Source organism: Oncorhynchus clarkii, chromosome 20 (assembly GCF_045791955.1).
Source record: "Oncorhynchus clarkii lewisi isolate Uvic-CL-2024 chromosome 20, UVic_Ocla_1.0, whole genome shotgun sequence".
NCBI classification, from domain to species: Eukaryota; Metazoa; Chordata; class Actinopteri; order Salmoniformes; family Salmonidae; genus Oncorhynchus; species Oncorhynchus clarkii.
In genome coordinates, this window is record NC_092166.1 from 34,531,329 (window position 1) to 34,543,464 (window position 12,136).

General features: G+C 44.7%; 1 pseudogene; it reads right to left on the bottom strand.

The window, feature by feature from the left end:
* Window positions 1–378: 378 nt before the first annotated feature.
* On the bottom strand, window positions 379–5,322 carry LOC139377064 (piggyBac transposable element-derived protein 4-like; annotated as a pseudogene).
* Window positions 5,323–12,136: the final 6,814 nt, after the last annotated feature.

The following is a 12,136-nucleotide window of genomic DNA, read 5'->3' on the forward strand; positions in this document are numbered from 1 at the left end:
AACTACTGGAACAATATTTCTAACATAGAATGTGGGGAATGGTCAGAGGGGATCTAAAGAACACTAATGTTGTTTTGTTTGTTATTTTGTGATGTCATTAAAATGTTATAAAGGAAATACTCTAACTTGCAAAGTATACCAATAACATGTACAAAGTTCCATCCTATGCATGAAATATGACACATTATGAAAGTGGTTTTGTTAAGAGAGGGTTGATTTTAGGAGCCATAAGAGATAATTGTTTTACATAAACTTTGCACAGTGACATGTCCCGGCCCCGAGAAGTGGTGTAAATTACTTAAGTAAAAATACTTTAAAGCACTACTTAACCCTCCCGTTGTCCTCCTATTATGCCTAGCACACAGTGTCCCCCCCGGGTCACCCTGTCCCGTCTTGGCTAAAGGCCCAGTGGGCACAAGTTTGACAGTATGCGTGTGAACAGCCTTTGCAGATGTATTTCTTACACCTGCAGCACGCGGTGTAGGTCTTGGCGTCCTTCTTGGGTGGGCAGAGCTGACACCTCTTCCTCTTACTCGCCACCGGCGGGGCGGCTGGGGCGGCGGCGGCCGGGCCAGCGGCTTGCTCCCGGGCTGGCGGACGAGCCTCGGCGGTGGCACTCTGTAGGACTTTGACAAGTGCGGACGCGGCTTGGGTGCGGGGGAGACGCTGCCTTCTTTGTATCAAGGGCTTCACGAGTGCCTTTCCGAGCTGCTCCAGGAACACCCTCCTCTTGTTCCGCTTCCCAGGCATCCAGTCGGGCTTGATCTCTCGCCATATGACAAAGGCGTTGTAGGAGGACACGTCGAGGATGTTGTGGAAGATGACCAGGGGCCAGCGGGCGGTCATCCGTCTGCAGCTGTAGGTCCCGACCACCTTGTCTAGGTTGTCCACGCCGCCCTTGTTGCAGTTGTAGTCTAGGATGAGGGCCGGCTTCCGGTCGCGGCGATCGCTAACGTCGGGCTCCGCGTGCAGCGTGCTCAGAAGTAGCACGTTCTTATTTCTCTTTGCCAGGTAGGACACTAGAGTGGCGGTGGGCGTGAAGGCGAACCTGGAGGACAGGACCTGTCTGCCCTTTGACTGGAGCAGCGCGGGCGGGAGCTCGGCCTTGTTCTTTCTCACCGTGCCCACCATGGTGAGGTTCCTCTCGAGGAGCCGCTGGCCCAGTTCGTAGGAGGTGAAGAAATTGTCACACGTGACGTTGTGACCGCCCGGCAGTCCCTCGGTCAGATCGAGGACGACGCGGGCGCCCTGGTTCTTCTCGGGGCCTCCGCCGGCCGCCTTGCCGGTGTAGACTTGCATCTTCCAAGCGTAGCTGGACTTGGCGTCGCAGGCCACCCACGACTTGATGCCGTATTTGGCCAGCTTGCTGGGAATGTACTGTCGGAAAGGACAGCGTCCTTTCGGTGGGGAGAAGGGAGGGGAGAGGAGATTAGCAGCGTCATCGTTAAAGCGGGGGCACTGCGTTTATGTTACACAAATCAAATCAAATCAAATTTATTTATATAGCCCTTCGTACATCAGCTGATATCTCAAAGTGCTGTACAGAAACCCAGCCTAAAACCCCAAACAGCAAGCGATGCAGGTGTAGAAGCACGGAGCCGCCGCCGCCGCCGCCGCCGCCGCTACTGCGGATTGCTACTACTGCCCACGCTACTAGTGCTACCTCTCTATGCTACACGCACATACACAGATACATAGACGGTACCTCTGAACGGGACCAGTTGTTCGTCCACCGTCACGTCGGGCCCCGGGTTGTAGAGGGCCGGCAGCCGCTCCTCCCACAGGTCCCATACCTCTCTTATGGCCGCCAGTCTGTCGGTGGCGAGTCTGGCGGGTCTCGACTGGCGGTCGTCGAATCGCAGCAGCCTCGAGTACTTGTGAAACACCTTGAGCGGCATGGTGGCGCGGAACACGGTCCTGCCGCTCTCGGCGTCCCACAGGCTGGCCGCGGCCTCGCCTCGGGACCTGTAGACGCCGGCTAGGATCAGCAGCCCTACGTAGGCGCGCAGGTCGGTGGAGTCCATGGGTCGCCAGCCGTCGCCGTATTTTCTCACCCCCTGCAGATTTGTCATGTCCACAATGATCCTTTCTATCGCCGGTGTGACAAACAGCCGGAAGGCGGACTCGATGTCGAGCGCTCGCGGCGTAGGCCGTGGGGCCCGGCGTCACGACGGAGCCGGGGCGGCGGATGGCGCGGGGCCGGTCCGGGCCGCGATAGGCCACGGAGGACCATTTGATTTTGCCGTTCTTTGACAGCAACGTCTCCCTTTGGGCTCGGGCGGCTGCCGCCGCGTCCTCTCTGTCTCGCTCTGGCTCTCTGGCTCTGTCTCGATCTGGCTCTCTGTCTCGCTCTCGCTCTCTGTCTGGCTCTGTGTCTCGCTCTCGGGCAGCGGCCGTGTCTCCCTCTCGCTCTTCCTCCGAAGAGGAGCACGACCGTGAGGCCGAGTCGTCGTCGTAGTCGTCTGCATCACGCTCGGGGTTGTATTCCTCACCGTCTTCATCTTCCGAAACGTCCTCCTCTTCGGATTCCAAGTAGTCTTCCTCGTCTTCTTGGTCGACACTGGAGGATATCTGTTCCAGGACCTGAGCCGCGCTCAAACAAGGACTGCGAGGCGTCGTAGGCGGAGGGCTCGCACTCGGCGGGGTCGTATTCCTCCTCATCATCGTCCTCATTATAGTCCTCATCTTCTTCTGCTTCTTCTTCTTCTTCTTCTTCTTCTTCTTCTTCTTCCTGACAATATTAGTAGCCTCTGTACGGCCGGCTTACAGTCGTAGGCGGAGGGCTCACGCTCGGCGGGGTCGTATTCCTCCTCGTCGTTGTCCTCGTCTTCTTCTTCTTCTTCCTTCTTCTTCTTCTTCTTCTTCCTGACAATATTAGTAGCCTCTCTACGGCGGCCTTACAGTGGCCACGTGAATGGGACGAGGCACGCGAACGGACGAGGCGCGCGGTCGGCCCTGCCTGCTCCTTCGGACCCTTCGGCCCATCCGGTACGCTTGGCTGGGCTCCCCGTGTGATTGCAACGAGGTCTTGCACTGAGTTCTTGTGGACAAGTGGTGCCAGGGTCACTCTGACCCGGCCCAGACACAGGGGAACAACTCGTAACACAGGGCCAGGGTCACTCTGACCCAGACCAGACAGTGGTAGGAGGGTTACAACATAAACCTTGCTAACGCTGCCGGGGTCACTCTGACCCACACAGACAGGGGGGAATCAACTCGTAACGCTGGCCGGGGTCACTATGACCCGGCCCAGACAGGGGTAGGGTATTGTAACAACAACCATACCCAAAAGGCACAATTTCCACAACCAAAGGAAGGCAGTGTAGCAGGGGGGCGTTTTTAGAATCAATACCCAAACACACAAGGGGCCCAAGGGCAGTATGGGGGGCAGCCTGTCACTTCGCACACAGGGCCCTTGCCCGGAATGTGGCGGGTGTCAATTTTGGGGCAGGACCTTTGACTAGTGTCCACCAGATGGTAGTGTTGGGTCACTATGACCCAGCCCAGACAGTGGTAGGAGGGTTACGACATACACCTTGATAAGGCTGCCAGGGTCACTCTGACCCACACAGACACGGGGAATCAACTCGTAACTCTGCCCGGGGTCACTCTGACGTCACTATGATCCCGCCCACACAGGGGCGGGAGGGTTACAACATACACCTTGCTGTTTGACTAGTATCCACCAGGTGGTAGTGTTGGGTCACTATGACCCGGCCCAGACAGGGGTAGGAGGGTTACAACATACACCTTGCTAAGGCTGCCAGGGTCACTCTGACCCACACAGACACGGGTGATCAACTCGTAACCCTGCCCGGGGTCACTCTGACCCACACAGACACGGGGGATCAACTCGTAACCCTGCCCGGGGTCACTCTGACCCGCCGAGACAACAGGAGGGTTATGTATCAGACCTCAGAATAAGACCCAGATGCAGACAGTTCGAAGTAACACAAGTATATTACAAAAACAGGGGGCAGGCAAATGACAGGTCAAGGGCAGGCAGAGGTCAGTAATCCAGAGCAGAGTCCGAAAGTTATAGAACGGCAGGCAGGCTCAGGGTCAGGGCAGGCAGAGGTCAGTAATCCAGGGCAGTGTCACAAGGTACAGAACGACTGGCAGGGTCAGGGCAGGCAGAATGGTAAAAACCGGGAAAACTAGAAAACAGGGACTAGAGAGAAAAACAGGAGTACGGTAAAAACTCTGGTAGGCTTGACGAGACAAGACAAACTGGCAACAGACAAACAGAAAACACAGGTATAAATGCATAGGGGTAATGGGGGAAATGGGCAACACCTGGAGCGGGGAGGAGACAAGCACAAGACACGTGAAACAGATCAGTGTGTGACACAATAGGGTCTCTACAAACCAAATATGTATAGTTTCGGAGGGGGATTGTGTCGTACATACCCAGAGGCACTTCATTCTCCACCCCTTCCTTAGCCCCTGATGAAATGCACTGTAATAGACTGTACATGGGATACATATTGTCTTGTAGAGAGAACCTTTCTACCCATCTCAGCTAAAGTGAGGTGGGAAATAGGGATTCATATTTTCCCGAAAACCAACCAAGTTTCAATAGCGGGAATAATTAATATATTTATCCAGAGAGTCCCGGGAATAACCACAAAAATCAGAAGTACCCATTTAAAGGTTTAAAACCAAGATATGGTCACTATTCCATGGTTCTCCCAAAATAAGATTGTCGCTGCGACACATTGTAAAGATTTCACAGCAAGTCAAACGGACATTTAGTAATGATCAACTAACTTTGATCGCCAATGACATGGTTGTGCATTGTGAAACAGGCCGTTCTTAAATTCGAAGCGTTATCATGATCCTCAATTCATTCATCGCATTTCAGCAGTAGGCCTAGTCTAATCTCTCATGGACGGATTAACGTGTAAATGGTGAGGAGCTGTCAAAAGGGTCATGTAGAATTATGTGATTACGAGCTAGAGTTGTTCCTGGTTTTGGGTTCTCTTCATTTATTATTTGAACGGATCAGGAATAGGCGAAGGTGGTGCTGTACTTATTGTACTTCCTGGGAAACACTAAAGATGGACCATTCGTTCCACATGAACATTTTCATTAAATGCAATGTTTCGCCAAACAATTGTCTCATGCAAGAATTCCCAAACTGGGGTACGCATACCCCTGGCCTTTTGGGGTATGCCAAATAAAAAAGTGATTCACAATTTTTTTTTTAATAATAAATAACTACAAAATATATATATATATTTGTATTTATTTATTATTATTTATTATTCATTGCTGTGAATTATTAATTTATTTCACACAAATCCTCACCTTCTGACCCATTCCACACATCTGCTGTTTGTCATGTAGACTAAGAGGGTGTATCTTTACTATAAAATATCTTTCTAGTCTTTGTATGTCAGAGCTCTCAGCCCAACTCGACCAGCCTCATTATTGCAGAGCACTCACTCTATTCACTTGTGTGTGTGGTGTGACCTGCTCCTTATTAATACGTTTTGAATAAAGTAATATCCTGATTGGTGATTGATCTTGTCTCCTCATTATTGATTAGAATCTCAACTACATTTTTGCGACGAGAATGGGATTTGCAACTTCACCTGCTGACTGCTCCTGAAGATCTAGATAAACTGTGCACAGGGGATCTGAAATTGGGATCTCAGGGAAACCACAATCATGAAAGAGCAGCTGGGCCCTCCTAAGATCTGAGAGGAAGTGGGCGCCGGTGGATGCCAGATCCCGAACATAGTACTGAGAGAGTTGAGCTTGGACAATCTACCAATAGGTTAAGAAGCACCTTTTGAGGGTACGCTCAGAGCAAGGTCTTCCTCAGAGGGTGACTAGCAGGACTGAGTTGAGTTGATAAGAGTGTTCTTAACTCTTACTTCTACCCCCTCCTTTTTTGAAAATTCTGTTAAAAATCGCGCAACTTTTCAGCGTCCTGCTACTCATGCCAGGAATATAGTATATGCATATGATTAGTATGTGTGGATAGAAAACACTCTGAAGTTTACAAAACTGGTTAAATCACGGCTGTGACTATAACAGATCGTGTGTTTCATTGAAAAACGCAAGAAAAACTGCTCTCTGAAAGCAAAAAATAATTTCCATAAGTCACTTCCACCAGTTGTTAAAAGAGAACAGAATTTAATGGGAATCTGCCTGCAATTCATACAAATTCCGCACGATGGCGCCATTGTCCTAATTTTCAATTGAATTAATTGTTGGAAAATCCATCCATCTGACCTCCATTTTCCCAGTCTTCACCCGGATGCAGTTGTGGGAGATATCAGATGGCATTGTTTTTGCAAGTGAAGACCTATTGAAGAGACATCGCCCTGTAATCATTTTGATAGATTATAAACGTTTACTAATACCTAAAGTTGGATTACAAAAGGATTTCGAAGTGTTTTGTGAAAGTTTATCGTCAACTTTTTTAATTTTAAAAAATTACGCAGCGTTTAAAAACGATGATTTTTTCTGAATGACACAACTTCCATACAAAGCTATTTTGGGTATATATGGACCGATTTAAACGAAAAAAAGACCCAATAGTGATGTTTATGGGGCATATAGGAGTGCCAAGAAAGAAGCTTGTCTAAGGTAATGAATGTTTTCTATTTTATTTCTGCGTTTTGGGTAGCGCCGGCTAGCGCAAAATCTGTTGTTTACGTGTCGAGCTGGCATTTTGGGGGGTGCATGCTATCAGATAATAGCTTCTGATGCTTTCGCCGAAAAGCATTTTAAAAATCTGACTTGCTGGCTAGGTTCACAACGAGTGTAGCTTTAATTCAATACCCTGCTTGTGAATTTTGATCAAAGATTGAGTTGTAACGAGTACATTTAGCATTTAGCGTAGCGCATTTGCATTTCCAGGGGCATACTTGGGACGTCTGCGTGTCAAGTATTCTCAAGAAGTTAAGTGAGGTATCCTTGGACATAATTGTTAATTAGCCAGTTACGGGCAACCAAAAGTCCAGATCCGTGATACTGGGTTGATCACAGTAGGACTGGTGAGGTTAATGTGTAGAGCAAGGGACTAAAGCGTGACGCCTTACAAGGGCACCTGGCTTGGTGAAGTTCAAATTATAACGTGCAATGTTTTGATGAAATGTTTTGATAAATGAGGTAAACAGGTATGCCCTGGGTTAGTATTTTTTTATGCTATTGTGAGTGTTTGGTTATTCCTGGTACTTCTCCTGAGGTGGAGGTCAAATATACGAGGAAAGATTGGATTTTTGGGACAGTGTTACGCAATTAGATAGAAGACATGGGTACTCTGTTGGTAGTTCTGCACATTTGGATAGACATAAGAGAATCTATACCACAGTAATCGCAGTAGGCAATATCCTAGTGTGGAGACTACACCCCATTTTACGACCACCAATTAGAAAATATTTTGGTATGGGTTTCCCTGCTCATATAGACAGGGATTGAAATCTCAAAAAAGCGTTAACCGGTTTTCCTCTTGTTTGTCTCATTCCCCTGTGTGTCCTGTGTTTGTGAATGTAACATGAGAGTTGTGTGAGTGTAGAAATGAGTGTTCATCTGAAGTTTGGATAATAACATATAGAAATATGTATAATAAGCTGATTTAAATGGGGTTAATACGTTTCGATATAACGTTATCTTGGGGATCTGTCCATCACTGCCCATCATTGAATATCACAGGGTATTGAGCGCGGGATGTTATTTTAGATAGTAGCGGCAAGTCTATAATTTCTGGAAGTCTAGAAAACCATTGAGGTGTCACGTCCTGACCTTAGTTCCTTTTTATGTCTCTATTTTGGTTTGGTCAGGGTGTGAGTTGGGGTGGGCATTCTATGTTTTCCATTCTATGTTTTGTTCTGTGTGTTGTATTTCTATGTGTATGGCCTGGTATGGCTCCCAATCAGAGGCAGCTGTCAGTCGTTGTCTCTGATTGAGTACCATACTTAGGTAGCCTGTTCCTACCTGTGTTTGTGGGTAGTTGTTTTCTGTTTTGTACCTTGCAGAACTGGTCGTGTGTTGTTTGTGTCGTCGTATTTATTAAATGTATTATGAATACTTACCATGCTGCACCTTGGTCCTCCACTCCTTCCAACAGCCGTTACATGAGGATACGTGTGGAGCATTATTCCCATGACCGGCTGGGCAGTGTCCGGGAAACCACATTTTTTGGGGGGTCCTGCTGGGAGTATGTTTGAAGAGCTGCTTCTTAGCGATGGAGAGTACATGGAGTGGTGGATGTGAGTACCTAAGATTTCTAATGTTATATATTGATTCTGTGAATATATGAAAATTTGACAAATTTGTGTGTGTATATAATCAGATTTGATGAAGTCATAATGGAACGAATAGTGATAATATACCAACTTGCGCACCCATACGTGAACATACGTAAAGGGTGTACAAAGTATTCTGAGGTTGAGTGGTCTGTTTTTAAAGATAGAGATTGATTGGCGTATGTCAACTTTTGGTTAAAGTATGGGAAATTGACTTACCCTAACTGGTGTAACTATAAAATGCTTATGGGACTTTCTTTTTGCAGTATGAGAGGAGTTGCTATATTTATCGAATAAACCCTATTTCCACACAGTTACAGCGAATTAAGATGGAATCTCAACGTAACTTGTAACGTGGTACATAGCCAAATTAATCTTTGCAAAGAAACACCTGGATGAATTTTAAGGCTATTTTCTGTTAATTGTGTTTTTATGTGCCAGATGTTAAGAATTCAAACCATTATAATTGGGTTATTTGTGGGATTTAATTGTCATTTCAATAGGCATAGGTTCTATGTTACTGACTAAAATCTGGGATTCTGATTGTATTTCAACTATTGGTATGTTTTGCTTAGATATAGAAGCCAGTGTTTGTTTTTAAGATGTCAACTGGATGTTTTAGAAGCTTGCTTAGTTCAAATTGAAACACTAATTTATTCAACATGAATGGAGAAACCTACTGAGAATTTTGTTCCTTTCAATCACTAAATTGAATATTAATAATATGGATATGAATTGAATATATATACTTGTCAGCAACACCCAGTGTTTGTTTTATTACCTGTGGTCTAATCAGAAGGGACTGTTACCTAAATCTAAGGCATTATAATAATAACGGATAGGCAATTGCGATAGAGCTGTGACCATGATCTTAATTGATAACTAAACATGGGTATTAATTATTGCATGATAAAACAAGGCTACAACAGCAAGTTGTGGGCAGAAAGAGGCTCTAGTATTGTGAACTATTTTGATGTTTTTTGTGGATTTGGCACATTGCGTGTTAATCTTAAAATAATAGACATTTAAGTGTAAAGCAGACAGAGAAGAGAAAGTTGTCAAGTTTGTTTAACCTTAACATATACTGGTAAGAAAAAAAAATAAAAAATGATTTGATTTAAGAATAGAAGAGTTTCCATGTTAGTCTGTGGGTGTACGTGATTGGTGCTCGCTGAAATTTAGTGGACTGTAAGGGACGAAGTGGGTTAAGTTTGGTGTAGAGATGACTAAGTTGAATGCGGAGATGTTCTTTGACAATTTCTAATTGTTATTACTCAATTCTATAGTTTTGGTAACACCAGTGATTTATTAAGCAACCAGTTCATGTAGTAATCTGTTTCCATTACGTGGAACAGTGTCAAGTAATTGAAGTGGATTGCAGTTAGATTTGACTATTACGCTGATGAGACAGCACCAACTTTTTGAAGGTTCTAGATTTGTTAAACAGTTATATATTTACTGAATCACTGCAACAGGTTGCAATAAGATTACGGGAAAGGGGTTCTGGGTTTGTTTACTCTGTGATTTTAAGTCTACCAAATGGTTTGCAAATTCCCACACAACACACCTGTTATGAATATTTGTTAGTGTTTTTAACTTAAGGTATAGGGGGCAGCATTTTCACTTTTGGATAAATAGCGTCCCTTATTTCAAATTCCTGCTACTCATGCCAAGAATATAAGATATGCGTATCAGTAGTAGATTTGGATAGAAAACACTCTGAAGTTTCTAAAACCTTTTGAATCATGTCTAACAGAACTTATGTAGCTGGCAAAACCCCGAGGACTAACCATTCAGATTTTTTTTTTTTTTAGGTCTCTGTCTGTTCAGTGAGTTCTCATTGGGAAACGATATTTCTTAGGCACTGTTTTTCAGTTCCTTCCACCTCCACTGGATGTCACCAGTCTTTGGAATTTGGTTGAGGTTATTTCTTTGTGCAATGAAGTACGGCCATCTAGGAAATGGGTAACACTGAGAGTTGCGCAAGACTTGAAAAGTAGCGTTAGTTTCCTCTCGTCCTCTATTGAAAATAGATAGACCCGTCTTCGATTTGACTGATTATTAATGTTTAAAAATACCTAAAGTTGTATTACAAAAGTAGTTTGAAATGTTTTGGCAAAGTTTACAGGTAACTTTTGAAATATTTTGTAGTGACTTCGCGGAATTTGGAAGCTGTTTCTTTGGGGGGGATCAAACGCGCCAAATAAATGGACATTTTGGATATATGGACGGAATTAATCAAACAAAAGGACCAATTGTGATGTTTATGGGACATATTGGAGTGCCAACAAAATAAGTTTGTCAAAGGTAAGGCATGTTTTGTATTTTATGTGTTTTGTGTAGCGCCTGCAGGGTTGAAATATGCTCTTCTCTTTGTTTACTGCTGTGCTATCATCAGATAATAGCTTCTTATGCTTTCGCCGAAAAGCCTTTTTAAAATCTGACATGTTGGCTGGATTCATGAGTCTAGCTTTGATTTAGTATCCTACATATGTGATTTAATGAATTTGATTTTTATATAATTTTATTTGAATTTGCCACGCTGCATTTTCCCTGGCTTTTGGCCAAGTGGGACGCAAGTGTCCCCTATACCATAAGAAGTTAATAACATGTCTGATGGCTATATTGTGAGTGGCCTATTTCATTTGGTGTTAGTGGGTTTTTTCATTGGTTAGAGCCGTGGTATCTTAAAGTTTTTATTTTCTGAGTTTAAATTAAACACGTGAATTATTTTGATAAATGTACTGAGAAATTACTGTAAACCTGGGATATGAAATGTTTGACTGCTTTTAAATAATTAGTCTAATATAGAAATGAACACTTATTTGAAGGACCTCTGTCCTGACTTTCTAGTGTTGATTGATCGCCCTCTATCAGGATCAGACGCAGACAGCTAGAGTCATAGATGTTTATTGATCCAAATAGAGGGCAGGAAAAATACAGGTCAAAGGCAGGCAGATGTCTGTAATCCAGGGCAGAGTCAATATGGTACAGAACAGCAGGCAGGCTTGGGTCAGGACAGGCAGAGGTTCATAAATGGGTCAATCAGGCAGGTACAGAATGGCAGGATGATCAGAACCGGGGAAACTAGGAAACAACTTGAGAAAGCAGGGAGACGGAAAACAAGTTGGTAAGACCTGACAAGATGAACTGGCAACAAACAGGACACCGGTATAAATACACTGGAGATAATGAGGAAGATGGGTGACACCTGGAGAGGGGTGGAGACGAGCACAAAGACGGTGAAACAGATCAGGGTGTGACAGCCCTCACTGGAAAGCTGAAAGATATTGGGTGATTTAAAGGTAATACGTAATTTTGTAATACTGATAATTATGAAAAAGTTTATAGTTCATATCCCTATTTGTGATTTGGACCATGGGAGAAAGAGGGCGTTGCCCTTGAATAAGGGGAGGTTGTCTCAAGTCTATTTTCCTACGGCCGTTCCTACGGGGTAAACTGTTTCTTTACGGTGTTATTGAGGGTAGTGATTCTAATTCGATTTGGTATTTTAAATTGTTTTATTTTTATTTGACCAGTAGTGTTTTTTACACATTAATCGTCGTGTCAAAATGGGGGAATTACCAGTCCGCTGAGGGTTTTTGGATTTAAGTTTTAAACCCATTGATTGATATATATAGAAGTGTATCGGGTAATATATGAAGGAGTGTATTGTTGTGTGGCTTGTTCTATTTCTTCAGTATAAATCTCACCAGATTGCGTCTGCTGGATGATCGAGATTCCTCCCTAAGGATTAGAAGTCTAACTTCCTGATCCTGTGACTCTGCTGTGAGGTTGACAGTGTAATAGGGGAGCCAATTTGAAAAAGTTGTTTCAACAGCATGTGTTTTGTTTGTTTTAGGATTTTCTATCAA